Here is a 23,369-nt window from a genome sequence, read left to right as displayed (position 1 = left end):
GTCCATCTAAATCTGGCTGGAGTGATGAGTTCCGGAAAGCTCCGCCGGCGAATGGAACAGTGCATCTTAATTTTGTCTGGAGTTTGCTGGATCGGGTGGTATTCGGTCGTGTGCACCCATGCTTTTATTCCGACCATTTGGTTCTGGAGGGAGTGGCGCGAAGCTCTGTTATGTGTTGACATCAAGTGACATTTTGGTCCATGGTGAAGTCGGAAGAAGGGAATATCATGAAGGCCAGATTGGAGGACTACATAAGGGAGGTTCACGTCTCCACGTTGTTGAGGGACTTGTTTGGTGTTCCTGGCTCCATAGCAGTGGTATGAAAGTGGAGGCGGCAGCAAGGTGAAGTTCAGAGTCCTTCCTTTTAGGGTGAAACCCCAAGGTCCGTCCTTAACTGGTTGTGAACGACAATGACCTTGTTGGAAATATATTTTTGAGAGTGGGGACTATCTTCACGGTGAAAACCTAAGATCTTTAGTCGGGTGACGACGACGCTGGTGCACCGTTCCCTTCTTGGAGGTGTTGTTTTGGAGAGTTTGTATTTCATGTGTTGTCTTGGTGGTGGATGTATTGTTATTGCTAGGCTAGAGATGTTGTAGCGGGACTTTTATTTCTTAGTTTTCTTTTCTATTTTTTGGTTGTGTGCATCCGTACTGCCATTAGGATGTTCGTTGTTGCAGAGGCTTGATATAATTGGTATCTTTTGATATTAATATATTTCCTCTTTATGGAAAATTCATTTTAAATAGAGGTAAAACTTCATATCAATACTTTCACTAGACGGTGTAGCTACATTTTTTGCAGTCCATACACTCAAACTTTTTTTTTTGCGACCAAAAGGGGGGTTTATATTACTTAGCCCATAATATTACAATCTGCCCGGCAAACTTCCAGGACTTCATCAGGACCAGAATTTGGCCACAGCCTAGAACTAGACAAAGATCGGCCAATGTTTCCTAAGATATGACTAGCTCTATTCGGATCACGACTAATAAGGCTAAGATTAAGATCAACCCCGCAGCAACTTGCTCTTTTATTTCCTGGACGATGCCCATGAACGGCGAACGGTCGATGCCTGGCTCCTTGATCATCCTGACTGCCTCCACGCAATCCATCTCAATCAAGCAGGGGAGTGTACACCACTCCAACGCCATGGCAATGCCCTACGGCAGGATTCGACTTCAGCATGCAGAGGACTAATGCATGAACTCAGAAAGCTGCAAGTGGAAACCACAATCGATCCGTTCTCATCACGGAGTATCATCCCTGTGCCTCCCGTATTATTAGATGCACATAACGGTCCATCTACATTCAACTTCATTTTTTCCACTCCCTAGAATGGTCCATTTTTGAGGCTGCTGAACACATGCTTTCTCCCTCTGCACACTCTTCTCCTTGACCCTACGACCATATGAAGCAACAAATTTTCCTTTTACAGGGTCAGCACCCGGGTCTTGTTGAATTATCAGCAGCGAATCCATGTAGCTGCAGAGGAAGCGCTTCGAACTCTCAATGGACGGCAAGGGCTTATGGTGCACCACTTCGTTCCTACCATGCCATATTCTCCATAGTGTCATGAGGATCATCATGCGCTCCACTTCAGATTTATGATCAAGCATATGTAGCAGCCATTCAGGGTCCGAGCACGTCACATCATCTAGACTCGGTAAGGTCCAGACCTCCTCCATGGCACTCCAAAGTGCACGCGTCGAAGGGCACCTGCAGAATGTATGGAATGTATCCTCACATTCAACACCACATACGGTACAAGTGTTAAACAATTCCACCTTACACCGATATTTATTCTCCCAAGTGGGCAGAGAGTTTGTAGCAATTCTCCAGGCAAAGACGCGTACCTTAGGAGGGGCAGGGCACCCCCAAAGAGCCTTCCAAATGGCCCGCTGGCCATTCGGTGCCCTGCTAGTGGCGCCACCGTAGGGCCGACTCAGCACTTCCATGCTAAGCCAATACGCACTGCGGACGGAGAAGACGCCTGACGGCGACGGCGCCCATGCAATAACATCATCCAGGTTTCGGGAGCTGGGTTTGATAAGCCTGATAGCGTCAATGTCCGCCTGCCGAAAGAATCTGTGTAATTTTGTTACATCCCAATGACCTTGGCCGTCCAGGAGTTGGGAAACTCGACGTAACCTGCACCTCCCTTGCACTGACACTAGCTTGTAGGAATGAAGCCTCGGTATCCATGGACCACGCCAAATTCTTGTGCTCACACCATTCCCTATTCTCTTTATTAGCCCCTTCTTAAGGAGTTCCAGACCATGCTGCACTCCTTGCCATCCGGGCGATGCATTTGCTGAGAATACGGTGTCCTGCAACTCACCATTCGGATAATACTTAGCTTTTAGGACTCTAGCGCATAAGCTGTCTGGATTAGTGAGGAGCCTCCACGCTTGTCTTGCTAGCAAAGCTTGATTGAACACTCTATAGTCACGAAACCCAATACCACCCTGGGATTTGGGGAGTGATCTTGTCCCAGACCCTCCAATGTGTTTTCCTCTTCCCATTACTCGCACCCCACTATTAGTTGCAGGCCATACGGGTAAGATCATCACAGACTGACATAGGGAGCTTGAATACACTCATAATATAAGTGGGGATGGACTGAGCTACAACTTTGATCAGGACCTCCTTTCCGCCTTGAGAGTGCAGACCATCGCTACCCATCATAATTCTCTTTGTTAGGTGTTGCTGCAAATTCTGAAATCCCCCCTTATGCATTCTCCCTTCTGGTGTAGACAACCCTAGGTACTTCTCTTCAAACTCCCCCTCTTGCACTTGCAGCAGTTACATGACTTCCTGCTGCAACCCTCTAGGACAGCTATTACCGAAGAAGATTGAGCACTTGGCACGGTTAATAAGTTGCCCTGTCGCTGCTGAATATGCATCAATAATATCGCTATAGTCGACGCATGTTGCTGTGTGGCCTTGAAGAAGAGGAGAGTGTCATCTGCAAATAATAAGTGAGACACACCAGGAGCTCGTCGACACACTTTTACTGGCTTAATGGCATTTGCATCCACCCCTTGTTTCAGTAGAGCCGCCAAACCATCAGCCACAAAAAGGAATAGGAACGGGGAGAGTGGGTCGCCTTGCCGAAGTCCACGTGACGGTGCAAACGATGCCTAAGGACTCCGTTAAATTTTACAAAGTATCTCACTGAGGTAACACATGTCATAATCCACTTTACCCAACAATGAGAGAAGCCCAACTTAATCATCATTTGCTCCAAGAAAACCCAATCCACACGATCATATGCCTTCGATAGGTCCAATTTGTAAGCACAAAAGTTTTTTCCCGGATTCAGTTCCTGCTGAATATAATGCATGCATTCAAAGGCCAGGAGCGCATTGTCCGTGATGAGGCGACCAGGGACAAACACACTTTGAGCTTCCGAGATAATAGCATCCAACTGTGGGCGTAGCCTATTTACTAGACATTTCAAAAGCACCTTATAAATGACATTACAAAGACTTATAGGCCTAAACTGTGAGATAACCTCTGGTTCATCCACCTTGGGTATAAGAACAATGGCGGTATCATTTATTCCCTCAGGCATTACCCTGGTCGTAAAGAATTATTTAACTGCAGCAATTATCTCTTCCTTCAGAACACCCCAATTATGCTGGAAAAACCTGACTGGGAAACCATCAGACCCCGGGGCTTTTAGGGGACCAATTTGGAAAAGAGCGTCTCCTATCTCCTTATCTTTGAACTCCACACACAGCTTTTCATTCATTTCTGCCGTAATCTTCCCTTCAAAAAGGTTAAGCACCGGCTCAGGATTAATGGTGGCATCTGCAGTGAACAAATCACGAAAATAATCAGTAGCCATCTGCCCCAAAACCCTCTGATCAGATTGAAAAACCGATGTATCATCTTTTAATTTTTTCACTTTGTTTTTCCTCGCTCGCCACACTGCCTTATTATGGAAGAAACAGGTATTACGGTCGCCTTCGCGTAGCCAGTCAACACGTGATCGCTGCATCCACATCATCTTTTCACGATATAGCAGTTCATTCATGTTATCCGTCACCGCTCGGATCTCCATACGATCGGCATTCATATGCATCAGTTCGTCCAGTTTATTTCTCGCTCTCTCCAGCTCTCTGTTAATCGAGCCGAACTTATTTTTGCTCCACCTCTACAGCTGTCCCATGACACATCCAAGCCCCTTCTGAATACCAGCAAGGTTTTCCTTCGGTCCAGCATCAGACCAAGCATCCGCAACTCTCTCTGCCAGGCTCGGATCCCGTTCCCACATCACCTCATATTGCCGCCGAGCAGGCCTGGGACCTTGGTGATCTTCCTTCACACACTCCAAAACGATCGGTGAGTGGTCAGAACATGGTGACACTTTGTGAACAACCCTAGCCTCTGCGAAGATATTGCGCCAAGAATTATCCGCCACAGCTCTGTCTAACCTCAGGATGGCAATTTTACCCATGGGTACGGGTACCCGCGGGTACCGTACCCGCATGGGCAGGGTATGGGTACACTTTTATGCCCATGGGTAGTACCCATACCCTGCCCGTTAAGTCATGGGCAGGGCATGGGTATAGCCTCGTACCCGCGGGTATACCCATACCATGCCCATTTATTGTCAAATTCATACGTGACACGCCTTTTTTTTTTACTTATGAGTTAGAATATGAGAATGTTATTTTTATATTATGTTTATTGTTATGTACTCAACTACCTGTTATTGAGTTGAGATAATTAATTTTTTTAATAAAATTTCTTATCGATAAATGTAAAATTATGATTGACTTGTTTACAATGTAACCTACCAAACGGGTACCCAATGGGTACGGGTACCCGCCGGGTATGGGTATGGGTAAAGTTTCATGCCCATGGGTACGGGTATGGGCATAAGTTTGTACCCATTGACTATACGGGTAGGGTATGGTATTGCACTACCCTGCCCATACCCTGCCCATTGTCATCCTTAGTCTAACCGCACTTGCACATTGGCTCTCCCCTTCCTCTTGTTATCATATGTGAAAGCATAACCTGAAAATCCGAGATCGACCAATTCACACACCTCCAGAACCTCACGGAAGGCTTACATCTGACCTTCAGGACGAGGTGTATTTGACTGGTGCTCAAAGCACCACATTGCTTCATTGAAATCGCCTAGGATACACCACGGGAGGTCAGATCGAGCTTTCAACTCTTGCAACTTTGCCCACAACAATTGTCTTTGGTCAGTTCTTGGTTCGCCATAGACACAGGTGAGACGCCACATCGGATCTTGTGAGGACATACGAACATGCGCGTCAATGTATCTCTCAGTCACTTCAAGGACGTCCACCTCTATATCAGTTCACTCCAGAAAAGGGCTAGGCCACCACTCAGTCCATTACTATCAAATCCCTCAAACCCTCTTAAATCCAACCGAGCACGAAGTCGTCACATTTTATCAGCTTTCTGTCTAGTTTCCGAGAGGAAGACGATCTTCGCATTTGTTGACTTTACCAGGCCAACAATTTCTCGAACTGTCGGGTTATTCCCCGCTCCCCGACAGTTCCAACCTAGACAATTCATTGCTCCTGACGGGGCGCATCGTGCGTCCCCGTCAGTTGACCTGCGGCCCCTGGGCTGGTTGCCTCCAAAACATATTCTTCTTCCATCCTCACATCACCCAGATCACCTCCTAAACCATCCCACACCTTACCCCTTTTCTGTGCCGAGCCTACACCAGGACTCTCATGCACTATAAGAGCACGCCTGTCACCCTCTGAGTCAGCTGATACTTCAGAGAAGTCAGCAAATCTCTTACCAAGAACAGAATTAACCTCTGGCATATCTGTGTCAGCACTGTCTTCCGAAGCAACCCACGAACTCAGGCCTCTCAGTGGCGGTATCATATCCGAGCTCCGTGGTGGCAGTGGACCATGCATCATCGCTATGGGGTGGACAAAAACAGCTTCAGTCGGTAATTTCTCCTGCACTTTCTCTACCACGGGCACAACGGCTCTCGAAGTTTCAAGGGCTTCCTCTCGCTGCATGTACATGCGCTCACGGAGCTCCGTTAATGTATCCCTTGGGTACTGTACGTGCAAGGCACGCAACATCATCGATATATCCATCTCATCTGCTGGGGTTCTTGCTCCTGTTGAAACTACATTCCTGTCCCTAGCAGCCATAGGTTCTGGACACCAACTCCTACATGGTTGATCCCTGATCTGATATTTGTTCTCACTTTAGGTTTACCCAATGTATCTGAATGACCAGTACTTGATGAGAAATCCAGTCCTCTCTTCACAGATATCCCATCCATCGGTGGAGCAACCGCAGGCCTGTACTGGAACTTACGCATTGGTGAGCATCGTAGACTTGCATCATAACCAAGTGAGGGAACGCCTAACCTCTTCTTCTCACAAACATTATCATTATGCCTAATAAAGCCGCACCAGAAACAGAAATATGGCACCCTTTCATACCTCAAGATAAAAGTCGAATGTGTCTCAGGTTGACCTTTGACACCTGTGGTTAATTTGGTCTGCAGCCTTTTGTTTATTGGGATCTGAATTCGGACTCGCAAAAAATCTCTGAATTGTTTCCTAGACGCATCCACATCAACTTCATCAACCTTGCCCAATCTGCTACCCCACTTCCTCCCATTCTCCTCAGTTTGTTTATCCCAGGGCACATCATACATTTTCACCCATATTGGTAGTGTTGTGAGATCTGTCTCTGATGGCCTCTCAGATCCCTTCAAAGGTTGCACAAGGAACGCATCACCCAGGTGAGTCCAGGGACCTCCATTGACTACAAAATCATAACCCCCCTCTGAATTCAAAGTAACAATGAACCACTTAGGCTTTATTGGGGCAAATGTCGCTCCTTTCCTCAACCTCCAGACCTTTGTGAAGTGTGTTTTCAGAGTTTCTGCTGACGGAGAAGCTTGTCCAACATATCTTGCCATCAACCTCCAGGGCACCAGAGGCTGCACTGGAGTCTCCTCCGGTTCCTCCTCTAAAAAAACGTCATCCTCCATAGCAACCTCTCCCACCAGCAGGTCTTCCTCGTCCGCTCCAAGGCCCTCCATAGCCGGAGGGTGCCAATTGCTCGAGCTTACCTCCTCCACAACGTAGTGATCAGACCTTCTCGATCCTCCCTCAAGCAACAGCGGACGCCTGCAATCCGACTTCGGGCGGGTAGGATCCTCACCGGATCCCCCATAATCGCCCCCATCGTTCGCCGACGCCATCGCTGTACCCGTGGGGAAAGAAGATGTAGCTTGATCAAACAATGGATTGGTAAACAAAGCAGATATTTGATCTGGGCGAAGCCTGGCGGCTCCCCCTTTATGAAGCCCTCCTGTCGATCGTATTCCTTCCGGACTTTCCCTTCCCAACGCGGTAGATCGATTCCAACACGGACGCCTGGTTTCCTAGCCTTCGACTCCAACTCCAAACCCTCAGATCCTCTCATACTCGGAGATGCTCCCGGTCACGACCGGGTGGCGGCACAGTCGCCTGCAAGTCGCCAGCCCTAACCCTAAGAGACGTAGCTAAACGTTTTGCCTAACCAGTCGAGTTTTCGATTGGTGACTCCCCATACACTCAAACTTGTGTCTTCAGACAATAAAGTTGCGCATGGGCGTCAAATTTGCTCTTTTGACATCAAAGTTGCAGGCGCCAGATATCAAAGTTGGGGCCGTCAGATATCGAAGTTGCTTGCCATACATCAAATTTGCTCTTTTGGCACAAAAAAATGTGCTTTTGGGCATCAAAGTTGTGTCATCGGGCACCAAAGATGGCTGGGTGCTAAAAGTTGATTTTTTGGGCACTAGAATTGTGTCGGGCATCAAAGTTTGTCGGGCACCAATGTTGTATCGTTAGGCACCACAGTTGCTTTGACGGGCTGTTACACACCAAAATTTACTCCGTTAGACACCAAAGTTGCACTGTTAGGCACCGAAATTATTTTGACAGGTACCAATGTTGCACTGTTAGGCACCGAAATTGTTTTGACGAGCACCAAAGTTTCTCCAAAGTTGCGCTGTTAGGAACTAAAGTTCCTCCGAGGCATCAAAGTTGCTCTAACGGGCACCAAAGTTGGTTTGCCAGGCACCAAAGGTGCGTCGTTAGGCACCAAAATTGCGCCATTAGACACCGAAATTGTTTTGACAGACACCAAAGTTGGTTTTGCAGGCACCAAAGGTGCGTCTTTAGGCACCAAAATTGCCGTTAGACACCGAAATTGTTTTGACAGACACCAAAGTTGGTTTTGCAGGCACCAAAGGTGCTTTGTTAGGCACCAAAATTGCACGGGTAGACACCAAAGTTGTTTTGACGGGCACCAAAGTTGTGGCGTTAGGCACTAAAGTTCCCTCGAGGCATCAAAGTTGCTCTGGCGAGTACCAAAGTTGCTCTACACCAAACATGTGCCGCTGGGCACTAAAGTTCCCTCGAGGCATCAAAGTTGCTCTGGCGAGTACCAAAGTTGCTCTACACCAAACATGTGCCGCTGGGCACTAAAGTTGGGCCGTTAAACATTGAAATTGTTTTGACGGGCTCCAAAGTTGCGCCTAAGCACTAAAGTTCCCCCGAGGCATCAAAATTGCTCTAACGGGAAACAAAACTACTCTGATGAGTACCAAAGTTGCTTTGTCAGATACCAAAGGTGCGCCGTTAGGCACCAAAGTTGCACCGTTAGACACCGAAGTTGTTTTGACCTGCACCAAAGTTGCGCCATTAGACACCGAAATTGTTTTGGCGGGCATCAAGGTTGCTCCAAAGTTAAGTTTCTTATTTTAAGACGGAGGGAGAAAACTGTTAAGCAACAAATCAACTTAACGGGGCAACTAATATGTGCGTTGATGCAACAATCTTAGAAAATAAGTCATTAAATACATTCTAGCCATCTAGAGAAAACGAACAAACACGACGTTACAGCCCATTCATCAAAAACTGATCGCGTGAAAGGGACACAGAATTATTTCTGAAGCTTGGCCTGCCGTAGCCACAAGCCACACACGTGAAGCTACTGCAGTGGAGCTGCGCCGATGGACCTAGATGGAGCGGGCATATCGGAGGGATAAAGGGGGCTCCTCCGGCGGCTTGGGATCGAGACTGGGTGGCGGAGGAGAGCCGGTCGATGGTGAGGAGAATCAGGCAGATGGTGGGGGGCCGAGATGCGCCGGTGGCCATCGATGTACAAGGAGCAGGGCGGCGCTAGAGTAGCAAGGCAGGTGAGAGGATGGCCGATACGGATGCCAAGATGGGTGGTGCTGCCCCGGCGGATCTCGGTGGAAACCATGGGTAGCGCTCGGATGTCGGGATTCGGGAGGGAGTGGTCGCGTCGCCGAGAACCGCGGGAAATAGTTGTAGTCACCGGTGCCGGCGTCGATGCGAGAGGGCTGGCCGGCGGTGGGGGAAGCCACGGCTGTGCGGGTGGCTACCGGGGCGCCACACGCGAGTGGCGAGCGGGGCAGAGCGTATCGAGGTAGCGGACGCTTCGGGATGGGGCAATATTTTTTTCTCTCGCAGGAGCGTCTGGTTGCATGAGCGATTGATTCATCGTGGTTTTATACACATCTGGTTGTGTGGGCTGGTGTGTCTTTGTCGTCTAGCGCATGCGCTCAACACGTAGATCGAGTACAGCTGCGCTTTTAAGCAATCGGGATAAGTGAAACAATAATGTAACAATAAAAGGAAATATGGCTCAGAGATGGTCCAATTCTCAAAGTGTGAATATGGCAAGCTACAAATTGCACTCAATAAGAACAAAGTGTTGCCCAAAACAGAGTGTACTTTACTAGTCACTTCCAGAATAATACCTTAAGAGCATGTCTAACAGACCCCTTAAAAGGGCCAAACCCGTATAATAACTGCCAGAATACGGGTTTCGGCTCTACCCGGCCGTCTAGCAGACCCCGTAAAAACGGCCCCCGCTCCAATTTTTGCTGTTTTGGATTACGGGGCGGGCTTTCGCCCCCTACTTGTGCGGGGTGGGAGGCTGAATACAGGGCCAACCCCCCACTCGTGGCGCGCTGAAGTTTCAGAAAATCACAACTGCTTTCCCCTAGTTGACTCTCGTGCACGCATCCAATCGTGCCGGATCGAGATCCTGCGAGCCCACGAGGCGGAGGCGCGGGAGCTGCAGCTCGACGACGCGGCCGGCAGCGCCGGTGGGCGAGCCGGCGACGCCGCGCCAGGAGCAGGGCGCGGAGCGGGAGGCGGCGTAGACTAGGACGATCTGCTGATGCCACGGGTGTCTGGCTATTCCCTGATAGGTGAGCTCACCAGCGGCAGAATCCAAAGCTGAATCATGCAAATCTAACCGATGGAGCTGGGCGGCGACGTACAGCTCACCACGGACGTCGCGGCATCGACCAGCGCGCCTGGTCCGCACGGGCCGAGATCACGCCGGCATCGGCATCGGCACCAGGCGCTCCCGTGGAGACACGACGTGGCCGGCGCGCGCTTGTCGCTTGCGCGGCCGCGCGGGCTCGGGTCGAGAGGCTTGCTACTAGCGGTCAATTGCTCTCTGTTCAATTTGATGCTACATCACAGTTTGGGAGTGGCTGGAGGAGGAAGAAGAGGAAAAAAAGAAAAGAAATTAATTTGGCATATTCCTAGAATATTCTCTTTTACAGTTTAGGGATACGGGGTCTGCTAGCTCGGACAAATTTTTGGCCGATCGAAATCGAATACAGGGCCCTCTACTCGTGTTATACGGGGCAGAAATTTAAGGGGTCTGTTAGACTTGCTCTAAGACACATGTTAATTTTGTGGATGAAGACAATTCTACATGCCTATCCATCTCGAATTATATCATTCATGGTTATATCCCTTGTCATATATGTGTTCAGTAAGGAAAATATTGGGGCAAAAGTCTAACCACAACATTATGTTTAGAGGTCTCAATAGTTCCTCCACGTTTAAATTCGAAGAATCGGAAACAGATTCTAGTTACTATGGTCTTCCTTACTCAATTATTACCACATGGTGTAACCCTCTATCCCATTATGGTGAATTAGCATGCAGTTAATATTCGAATTCTACCATTGTGGGATTAAAATATTAAGGATAAAACATAACACTAATCTTATTGCATAATCATATGGAACCCATGACTAGGGTTTCTCCCTTGTCCTGAGGAACATAGAGAACTACTCACAATGAGAAACATGAAATACAATAGGAAGGTAAAAATTTGCCACCTAATAAAAAAAATTCAAACAACATGCATATGACACCGGAAAGTTAGTAAGGGTTCTGGTCTACACAAATTGTGAGGGGGTGATGAAGAAAAAGATGCTGGCAGTGATGTTCTTGCAGGTGAATAAGATGATTTTCCCCACATTGAGGAGGTGTTGTTGGTGACAATGGCAACAAATTCTCCTCCAAGAGGAATTGGTAGAACGGTGGAATCTTCCCCCTTCAATTTAATAAAATATTTCGCTTAGTTACTTCCTCCATAAAATCAAGAAAATTATGGTGCCTTTTATCGAGTCAAAAATGTGATTTTTACAAAGGGTGGAGTCGAGATACCTAAATAGGTCCTGCGCCAGTGCGTCCCTAGAGCCTTCCGCGTGTGGGAACCGCCATGGCAGGGCGGTCTCCTCTATGTGGGCTTTGGCATGTTCGATGGACAGAGACAACAAATAACCCTTGTAAATTTCTTGTATTTTTCTCATTAGCGAAAGTTAGTCAAATAATTGTTGTTTTTCTTGCGAGAATTAGATCTTAACTTTCCAGTCCATAACCGTAAAAATAACACAAAACCTAGATAAATTTTCATAAAATAGGTAGAATAATAAAAAGAAATTAAGAATAGCTAGCTTTGAATTACTATATAAAAAAGGCACACCAGTCACCAACTCTCCTTTAATAGTAAAGATAGATCTAGTGGGATTAGCCACCTGGGCAAACCAAAACCTGCCTCTAAAAAGAATTGTTTAATCATATAAATATTTAAAGTCCATTGTGAGGGTCAAACCGAAGAATATTCTATTTCGCGTGAATCCTAAGACTAGTCATAGTGGGAAGTAACATAGAGTAGTAACATGCACATGTTACTACTCTATGTTACTACCTTTATAGTACTCCCTCCTTCACAGTTTATTAGGCGCGCGCGTAGCCCTAGGTCATCAATTTAACCTATATAATTTAAATTATATAATACAAAAATTATATCATTAGAAAATAGAACATCTGAACTTTCTAATGATATAATTTTTATAACATATAACTAATGTTAACTTGATCAAATTTGCAACCTAGAGGTACGCGCGTGCCTTATAAACTGTGAGAGAGGGAGTAGTAGTGGTTAGTAACATAGATGTCTTCATTAATTAACTTGTAGACTCATTGTATCTTGTGAAGTGTGATGTTACAGTAACTAGTTATGTTACTCCATCCTCATCTTTCCTCATTAACTCACTGCCACATAAGCAAATTTGCTGAGTTGGATACTTAGTTACTAGTGAAGTTATTTGCACTATAAGTAGTCTAAATGATGTGCGATATTAATGTGATTTGAGGAGGGGATGTTGAAGTGACTTGTGGGAGGATGGAGAACGTAATCTAGCACACACTCGAGTTTTGAAATAATAAAGTCATAAGCCCACACAACAACGAGTAAAAGTCCTGAGTAGTGTGTTGACCAACGGAAACATGGGCCTCGCACTATTGATGGGTTCCCATCACAGTTGTCCGAAAAAACTTTGTAGGGAAGTAACTGAAGGGCACGGGGCCACCAATGAGTTGTGAACAGAACCATTGACTCGGGCTTAATAGCATGTCGGTGGTGAGCAATCAGGGGAGGCCTTTTCTAGTCGTGAGTGGAGGAAGAAAATTATACTCAGTACTGTATATGCGTTCTTCCAGTGTTAGTGTGGATGTACTTTCGATGTTATGATGCCTGTGCTTCTTGTGCTACTGTGTGTAGTTGTACTCTTTTTTTTGCGGGAGTAGTCCCCCCCGCGTAGTCTTAGTTGGATGAATTGATTTCACTGTATATGTTCTATAATCTATATATAGAACATCCTATCATGCCAAGCGTGGCTCTAGTCTCCAACATGACTAGTGGCAAACACATACTAGTATGATTTGGCTACAGACTCGGTATACATAAAGACTACGACTTTATTGTTGTGGAAGAGGATGTCCAGGGAGTGCCATGGGATATACCATGTTGTATGTGCCCATGACCACGCCAGGAACTCGTCACAGACCAGACAATTGATCCACATGATGTTAGTGCGACACCATTCCACATCGATGAGATGGGGAGTCATCTCCTCTTCCATATTATGGTGGTGTCGTACTTGATGAGGAGGAATATGATGAAGTTTTTCCACTTCGTTTAGTTGTTGGAATTGACATCAAGTTTAAGGTGATAACTGAGTTGGTGTTGATGTTGTGGATAGATGATAACGGGGCAAGGCGAATGATGGCATCGATGGTGGGAACAGTCGCTCGGGTGTGGTTAGGTGGGAAAGAGTGGGGATTCAACAGAAGAATAGGGAAGCCATATTGCCAAAAGAGGCGGATGGGGATGTGTCAGACATATGAACGAGCTTGGAGCTCTAATACCATTTTTTCAAAAAAAAATGTAAAAATATAAAAAGAAGTCCACATATCTATTAATAATCATCAAAACAGTACAAAGAGTCCTCCCTGGCCTATCCTCGTTCTGGCCGGCGAGAGACCAGGGTCCGCCACAACTAAAAGGCCTAAAAGACCATCAGAGGCGGGGTGGAGAGGAGGCAGCACTGATGGAGAAGATAGAATCCGTAGCCGCATTGGCCCTTGGGATCGCCTTCTTTTTCTCCTATTACAACCATGGAACTAGTGGTAGACATAGGTGCATGCATGGCCTATAGAGTCGGTGTACCTAAGGACTAGGAGATTACTTAGAGATCATGTACAACAGATACATATACATGTGTTTCAATGATCACCTCTTGATTGATCTGCATGGAATAGCCGTGCTTCATATAGTCGTACCCTTGAGTGGTGGTAAGGGTACATTTAAGGCCAAAAATATTTACTAATTATTCCATATCCATAAAAGAGCATCTAACAAAAAATAGAAAACAGCCGAGAGAGAATACATGAACATACCGTGTTTAGCAATATCTTAGAATCTACTCCCTCCATCCCATAATATAAAATGTTCTTACAACCAATATACTACTATATTGATTGCAATAACATCTTATATTATGAAATGAAGGGAGTACATGTGATGCTAATTGATAGGTAAATTATATTTGAACAAAATTTAATGGAGAGATGAAAACCTCGATTAATTATGCATGGATGCTCATGTCGCAACACCCTTTTGGTCACTTATCATGCGTAAATTTCAATCAGCAGAACATTTTAAGGCATTAGACATCCAAGACGGTGTGTGCCTTTATCCCTCAAAAGGATTCTTGGCTATGCTCATAATGCCATGTGGAGTAAAGCAATGCGATATCACCTATAAGAGCAATTGGTTTGTGAAACTCATAATAGGACATTTTTTTGTAATGTAGGTTATGTTGTTTGGGGTTGTGCAAATTATGCATTTTTTCTAGACAAAATATTGAGGATAATTATGAATTACCTTTGTGACATGATAGGTACTTAGAAGATGGAGGTACAGGTTGAACAAATCAGCGGAGTACCCGCACAGTGGATATGAACAAGTAAAAAAATGTCTTGACGTTGCGTCAAGCTGTTTGTTAAAATCTCCAAACAAAAGACCTAAGGCATGTAAAATAGTCAGCATGCTCAAGGAATTGGAAAGTAATAGTGAGAACATGAAGAATGCTGATGAATCTTCAAGTGTCCATGTAAGCTTGCATTCTCATAAATCTGAGTACATTAGGGACATGTCGTTTTTGCACCCATGAGCATATGTTCCTTGTTTCTGAAATGAGCTCCAAACACATTTTAAAATGTTAAAATACTCTGATAAAAAAATTCACCCATATATCTTGATGTTCTATGTGTTCGTAAAGTCGTTTCACGAAAAACTGATAATTTTTATGTCATGTGTAAAACAAAATCGGTGCTAAAAGAAATCTCTCCACAAGATATTTTCTTGTCTTTATGTACATGACACAAAATGTCGGTACGTACGCATGAAAAAGATAGTCAGAATTTTCCTAACATTTTAAAAATGCGTTTTTCCGTGGCAGGAGCATATGAACCACAGATCAAAAACATATTTACTGTTTATTTAGATATGTAATTATGGAAGCTTTGAATCTTTCCTTGCAGATAAGCCCTTGCCCATGGGAACTTCTCGAGTTTGACAAGCTAGAGCTTAATTTCTCCTTCAAGATAAACAAGCAGACAGCATGCTCACTTCAGCTAACCAACGTAACAGATGATTGGGTTGCCTTCGATATCAAAACGACAAACGAGCTGCAGTTCTCCATGGAGCCGGGCAGAGGTATTGTGCCACCACGATCCAATTGCGATGTCATGGTAACATTGCAAGCATGGGATTGTGGTACAGAGCGCAGTGATCATGAATTCGTCGTGCGGTGCGCCGCTGTGAAGGAGGGCCTCACAGCTGAGGATATCACCGAACACATGTTCAGCAGGAAGACTGGTAAAATCGTCGATGAAGTGACGTTGACGGTTGTTATATGTCCAATCTCCATTACCTAAGGAACAAAATAATGTTTACTGTCGGCATTTGTTGGAACAAGTATCTAACCGAGGCCATCTCCGAGGCAATATCATCAATTTCGATTCCCGAGAATCTGTGTACCCAAAATAATTCTTTGCTGACACCTTTGTTAATATTTTGTCGCATGCACCAACTTACTGCAATCCCATATAACAGAAACTATGCATTTGATTTCTCATAGATACTAGCAGAAGTGGCCGTGCGTTCCACCGGAAAAAACAAATACTCAAGCGATTCAACAAACTTTTTGTGTTCACGCTTCTCCTTTTTGTCACCATTGTCGATGGTGGTCACCTTTTCTCCTATTCAAAATAAACATAATCAATCCTAGATTGCGACCCCTCACTGTGTTGACTTGTAATACCGCAAACTTACAATGATGATGGGCAGATCTACACTTGGGGTCACGCGAGGCAGATCATTAAAAAAAAGATTGATTCAGTTGTCCCCCTCTACTCTCTACCCCTAAGTTAATATATATTCGACCCATCAATCCCATAGTTTTTGTGTTGCTATGGATGATTATCAGTAGCTCGTTAAAAAAAATATTTTCAATTTTTCGTTGACACTTCTTTATCTCAAATTGAAAATCCTCACTTTTTTATTTTCCTCTGCAAGATTAACTGAAAAAGTTTTATTACAAAAAAACCACCCCAGTGGCCAAACCCACTTATAAGCCCACTCGGCCATACCTAGTTCAACCCAAACGAAACCGTAGCTAGTGTAACGGTCCAGGGTAGGAACCCTATTAGATTTGTTTGTGCCTTTTCTTTTGTGCATCATCATGTGTTATGGTGCTGCTAGAGGGATGGCGCGAGAGGGCCGATCAGGGGCCTTGCCCACGGCCGGTGGCAAGAGGGAAGGGATTTCCTTCTTAATTCTTGCTTGATTAGATTGATACGTCTCCTCTCCTTATATAGAGAGGTTTACCTTGACCCCTAAGCAAACTAGCCTTATCTCTAATTAACCCTAATACTAATGGGCTATAGCGCCAGCCCAAGCCCATCACGTATGCATCATGTCATCCACCATTTTTTATCAAATAAAATTATTTATGAATGAAAACTATTTTGAGTTCCCCCCTCTCTCGTATGGTTTATAAAATAAACCTCCTCTATGTTTTTTCATTTAACAAAACCACCAAATCAAATTTACAAAATAAATACAATGTTTTCAACTGTTTTCTTTTTCAAAATCAAGTTTGGTTCCTGGTTTGTTTTCAAATTCAAAACAGTTTTCAAAATAAAGAAGAAAAGGTTTTAAAAACAAAACCCTAACCAGCTAACCAGGCCCAGCTCTTCCCTGGCCCTTCCCCCCCCCGGCGGCCGAACCCTTTTCCTCTTCCCTTCTCTCAGCCTCAGCTTCCCTAGCAGCCCACCTAGCGCAAAGAACCCGGCCCGATACCCCTTCGTCAGCTTCTCTCTCCCCCTTGTCGTCTTCTATCTCACGAGAGAGGTGATGCGCGTAGATGTACACGTCCGTTGGGAACCCCAAGAGGAAGGTATGATGCGCACAGTGGCAAGTTTTCCCTCAGAAAGAAACCAAGGTTGATCGAACCAGGAGGAGCCAAGAAGCACGTTGAAGGTTGATGGTGGCGAAATGTGATGCGGCGCAACAACGAGGATTCCGGCGCCAACGTGGAATCTCGCACAACAAAACCAAAGTACTTTGCCCCAACGAAACAATGAGGTTGTCAATCTCACCGGCTTGCCGTAACAAAGGATTAAACGTATCGAGTGGAAGATGTTTGCAAAGAAAACAAGTAAACACAATTGCGTAGATTGTATGCTATGTAAAGAATAGGACCGGGGTCCACAGCTCACTAGAGGTGTCTCTCCCATAAGATAAAAGCATGTTGGGTGAACAAATTACAGTCGGGCAATTGACAAATAGAGAAAGGCATAACAATGCATATACATGATATGATAAATATAGTGAGATTTAATCCGGGCATTACGACAAAGTACATAGACCGCCATCCAACTGCATCTATGCCTAAAAAGTCCACCTTCAGAGTTATCATCCGAACCCCATTCGGTATTAAGTTGCTAAGCAACAGTACAATTGCATTAAGTATGGTGCGTAATGTAATCAACAACTACATCCTTAGACATAGCATCAATGTTTTATCCCTAGTGGCAACAAGACATCACAACCTTAGAACCTCATCGTCACGATCCCAGGTGTCAATGAAGGCATGAACCCACTATCGAGCATAAATACTCCCTCTTGGAGTTAAGAGCAAAAACTTGGCCAGAGCCTCTACTAATAACGGAGAGCATGCAAGATCATAAACAACACATAAACAATAGATTGATAATCATCATAACATAGTATTCTCTATCCATCGGATCCCGACAAACACAACATATAGAATTACAAATAGATGATCTTGATCATGTTAGGCAGCTCACAAGATCCAACAATGAAGCACAACAAGGAGAAGACGACCATCTAGCTACTGCTATGGACCCATGGTCCAGGGGTGAACTACTCACTCATCACTCCGGAGGCGATCATGGCGATGAAGAGTCCTCCGGGAGATGAATCCCCTCTCCGGCAGGGTGCCGGAGGCGATCTCCCGAATCCCCCGAGATGGGATTCGCGGCGGCGGCGTCTCCGGGAAGGTTTTCCGTATCGTGGCTCTCGATGATCGGGGTTTTCGCGACGGAGGCTTTAAGTAGGCGGAAGGGCAACGTGGGGGGCCACACGAGGGCCCCACACCCTAGGTCGGCGCGGCCAGGGCCTGGGCCGCGCCGCCCTATGGTGTGCGCGCCTCGTGGCCCCACTTCCTTCCCTCTTCGGTCTTCTGGAAGCTCCGTGCAAAAATAGGACCCTGGGCAAAGATTTCGTCCAATTCCGAGAATATTTCCTTACTAGGATTTCTGAAACCAAAAACAGCAGAAAACAAGAATCGGCTCTTCGGCATCTTGTTAATAGGTTAGTTCCAGAAAATGCATAAATATGACATAAAATATGCATAAAACATGTAGGTATCATCAATAAAGTGGCATGGAACATAAGAAATTATCGATACGTTGGAGACGTATCAGCATCCCCAAGCTTAGTTCTGCTCGTCCCGAGCAGGTAAAACGATAACAAAGATAATTTCTGAAGTGACATGCCATCATAATCTTGATCATACTATTTGTAATGACATGAGTAAACAAGTGAATCATATAGCAAAGACTTTTCATGAATAGTACTTCAAGACAAGCATCAATAAGTCTTGCATAAGAGTTAACTCATAAAGCAATAAATCAAAGTAAAGGTGTTGAAGCAACACAAAGGAAGATTAAGTTTCAGCGGTTGCTTTCAACTTATAACATGTATATCTCATGGATATTGTCAACATAAAGTAGTATAACAAGTGCAATATGCAAGTATGTAGGAATCAATGCACAGCTCACACAAGTGTTTGCTTCTTAAGGTGGAAGGAGATGGGTAAACTGACTCAACAATAAAAGTAAAAGAATGGTCCTTCAAGAGGAAAGCATCGATTGCTGTATTTGTTCTAGAGCTTTTATTTTGAAAACATGAAACAATTTTTTCAACGGTAGTAATAAAGCATATGAGTTATGTAAATTATATCTTACAAGTTGCAAGCCTCATGCATAGTATACTAATAGTGCCCGCACCTCGTCCTACTTAGCTTGGACTACCGGATCTTTGCATGCCATGTTTCAACCAAGTGTCACAAAGGGGTACCTCCATGCCGCCTGTACAAAGGTCTAAGGAGAAAGCTCGCATTTTGGATTTCTCGCTTTTGATTATTCTCAACTTAGACATCCATACCGGGACAACATGGACAACAGATAATGGACTCCTCTTAAATGCATAAGCATGTAGCAATGATTATTATTCTCATATGAGATTGAGGATATATGTCCAAAACTGAAACTTCCACCATGATTCATGGCTTTAGTTAGCGGCCCAATGTTCTTCTCTAACAATTTTGCATGCTCCAACCACTAAAATGATAGATCCTTCAGACAAGACGGACATGCATAGCAACTCACATGATATTCAACAATAGTTGATGGCGTTCATAAGTACATAAGTACATATTCAATACTACGATAGTTTTTAAGGCTATTTTGTCCCATGAGCTATATATTGCAAAGGTAAATGATGGAATTTTAAAGGTAGCACTCAAGCAATTTACTTTGGAATGGCGGAGAAATACCATGTAGTAGGTAGGTATGGTGGACACAAATGGCATAGTGGTTGGCTCAAGGATTTTGGATGCATGAGAAGTATTCCCTCTCGATACAAGGTTTAGGCTAGCAAGGTTATTTGAAGCAAACTCAAGGATGAACCGGTGCAGCAAAACTCACATAAAAGACATATTGTAAACATTATAAGACTCTACACCGTCTTCCTTGTTGTTCAAAACTCAATACTAGATATTATCTAGACCTTAGAGAGGCCAAATATGCAAATCAAATTTTAGCAGGCTCTATGTATTTCTTCATTAATGGGTGCAAAGTATATGATGCAAGAGCTTAAACATGAGCACAACAATTGCCAAGTATCACATTATCCAAGACATTTTAGAATTACTACATGTAGCATTTTCCAATTCCAACCATATAACAATTTAACGAAGAAGAAACTTCGCCTTGAACATTATGAGTAAAGCCTAAGGACATATGTGTCCATATGCAACAGCGGAGCGTGTCTCTCTCCCACAAAGTGAATGCTAGGATCCATTTTATTCAAACAAAAACAAAAACAAAAACAAACCGACGCTCCAAGTAAAGAACACAAGATGTGATTGAATAAAAATATAGTTTCAGGGGAGGAACCTGATGATGTTGTCGATGAAGAAGGGGATGCCTTGGGCATCCCCAGGCTTAGACGCTTGGGTCTTGTTAAAATATGCAGGGGTGAACCACGGGGGCATCCCCAAGCTTAGAGCTTTCACTCCTCTTGATCATAGTATATCATTCTCCTCTCTTGACCCTTGAAAACTTCCTTCACACCAAACTTCAAGCAAACTCATTAGAGGGTTAGTGCACAATTAATAATTCACACATTCAGAGGTGACACAATCATTCTTTACACTTCTGGACATTGCATAAAGCTACTGGACATTAATGGATCAAAGAAATAAATCCAACATAGCAAAAGAGGCAATGCGAAATAAAAGGCAGAATCTGTAAAAAACAGAACAGTCCGTAAAGACGAATTTAAAGCTGGCACCAGACTTGCTCAAATGGAAAAACTCAAAACTAATGAAAGTTGCGTACATATCTGAGGATCACGCTCGTAAATTGGCAGATTTTTTCGAATTTTCTACAGAGGCCTGTGCCCAGATTCGTGACAGACAGCAATGCTGTTTCTGCGCAGCGATCCCAAATATAACATCAACTTTGACATAGAAACTTTACTTGGCACAAAAACATGATAAGGAGAGGTTGCTACAGTAGTAAACAACTTCCAAGACTCAACAAAACAAAAAATTGCTGTAGTAAAAACATGGGTTGTCTCCCATAAGCGCTTTTCTTTAACGCCTTTCAGCTAGGCGCAGAAAGTGCAAATCAAGTAACATCGAGAGTAGAAGCATCAACATCATAACTTGTTCTAATAATAGAATCAAAAGGCAACTTCATTCTCTTTCTAGGGAAGTGTTCCATACCTTTCTTGAGAGGAAATTGATATTTAATATTACCTTCCCTCATATCAATAATAGCACCAACGGTTCGAAGAAAAGGTCTTCCCAACACAATAGGACAAGATGCATTGCATTCAATATCCAAGACAACAAAATCAACGGGGACAAGGTTATTATTAACCGTAATGTGCACATTATCAATCCTCCCCAAAGGTTTCTTTTTAACATTATCGGCAAGATTAACATCCAAATAACAATTCTTCAATGGTGGCAAGTCAAGCATATCATAAATCTTTTTAGGCATAACAGAAATACTTGCACCAAGATCACATAAAGCATTACATTCAAAGTCATCGAATTTCATTTTAATGATGGGCTCCCAACCATCTTCTAACTTTCTAGGAATAGAAGTTTCAAGTTTTAATTTCTCTTCTCTAGCTTTTATGAGAGCATTTGTAATATGTTTTGTAAAGGCTAAATTTATAGCACTAGCATTAGGACTTTTAGCAAGTTTTTGTAAGAACTTTATAACTTCAGAGATGTGACAATCATCAAAATCTAAATCATTATGAGCTACAGCAATGGGATCATTGTTCCCAAGGTTGGAAAAAATTTCAGCAGTTTTATCACAAGCAGTTTCAGCAGTTTTAGCAATTTCAGGCAGTTTTGTTCGCTTTGCACTAGGAGTAGAAACATTGCCAACACCAATTATTTTACCATTGATAGTAGGAGGTGCAGCAACATGTGAAGCATTAACATTACTAGTGGTGGTAATAGTCCAAACTTTAGCTACATTATTCTCTTTAGCTAGTTTTTCATTTTCTTCTCTATCCCACCTAGCACGCAACTCAGCCATTAATCTTATATTCTCATTAATTCTAACTTGGATGGCATTTGCTGTAGTAGTAATCTTATTATCAATATCATTATTAGGCATAACTTTCAATTTTAAAAGATTAACATCGGAGGCAAGTCTATCAACTCTAGAAGCAATAGTATCAATTTTATCAAGCTTTTCCTCAACAGATTTGTTAAAAGCAGTTTGTGTACTAATAAATTCTTTAAGCATAGCTTCAAGACCAGAGGGTACACTCCTATTATTATTGTAAGAATTCCCATAAGAATTACCATAACCATTACCATTAGCGAAGGATATGGCCTATAGTTATTACCGAGTTGTTCCTATAAGCATTGTTGTTGAAATTATTATTTTTAATGAAATTCACATCAACATTTTCTTCTTGAGCAACCAATGAAGCTAAAGGAACATTATTTGGATCTACATTAGATCTACCATTCACAAGCATAGACATAATCACATCAATCTTATCACTCAAGGAAGAGGTTTCTTCAACAGAATTTACCTTCTTACCTTGTGGAGCTCTTTCCGTGTGCCATTCAGAGTAATCTCTACTAATAAGTTACGGATCGGTGGTGTTGGTAGGTCAAAAAAACCGGTTAATTTTTCGTCCGTCAAATAAACCGTCAGTTTTGGTCCACCGTGTTTGGTTTCGTACGTGAAGTTTGGTTATGTACGTTGCGTTGCTGATTACGAGCCGGTTGCCGCATGAGTCCCTTGATCGCACGAGTACAATCGGGATAAGAGTATGAGACCAGCCTAGCTAGCTACGATCGTCCATGTTTCTATACGCATCATGTCTCTATATAAACTGGCCCAGGCAATCTATAAATTATGTGTGAAACAAGCGGCAGCCGGGTCGAGCCCGCCAGCGGCAAAAGGCGACGCCGACTGGTTGCTGCACGAGGATGGGGAAGGGATTAGTTCAATCACCACGGCTGGCGTCACCGCGTGAGGCTCAGACATTGCCGGAGTTTGCCAACAAAAGGAGCGATGCGTGTTCTCGAGCAGCTTCCGCGCCGAGACGGATGTCGGCCGTTCCGCCGTTGGCCTCTTTGTAGCGCCACCGTTCCAGCCGTTCCCGGTTACAGCTGACCACCGACCATCTCCGCCTCGTTGAGTTGCATGTTTGCGTAGAAGGAATCGAGCTGGGAGTCCGGGACGCTTCCAGTGATGGGCACTTCGCCTACCCAGTCTCTTGCCGAGCGCCGGCGTGATTGACTCCAT

General features: G+C 44.2%; 1 pseudogene; it reads left to right on the top strand.

The window, feature by feature from the left end:
- Positions 1-15,644, top strand: part of LOC124697699 — a 33,604-nt pseudogene extending 17,960 nt beyond the window's left edge.
- The last annotated feature ends 7,725 nt before the right edge of the window (positions 15,645-23,369 follow it).

The sequence above is a fragment of the Lolium rigidum genome, chromosome 3 (assembly GCF_022539505.1).
Source record: "Lolium rigidum isolate FL_2022 chromosome 3, APGP_CSIRO_Lrig_0.1, whole genome shotgun sequence".
NCBI lineage: Eukaryota > Viridiplantae > Streptophyta > Magnoliopsida > Poales > Poaceae > Lolium > Lolium rigidum.
Note: the sequence above shows the minus strand (reverse complement) of the source record. Positions and strands in the feature narration are given on the sequence as shown.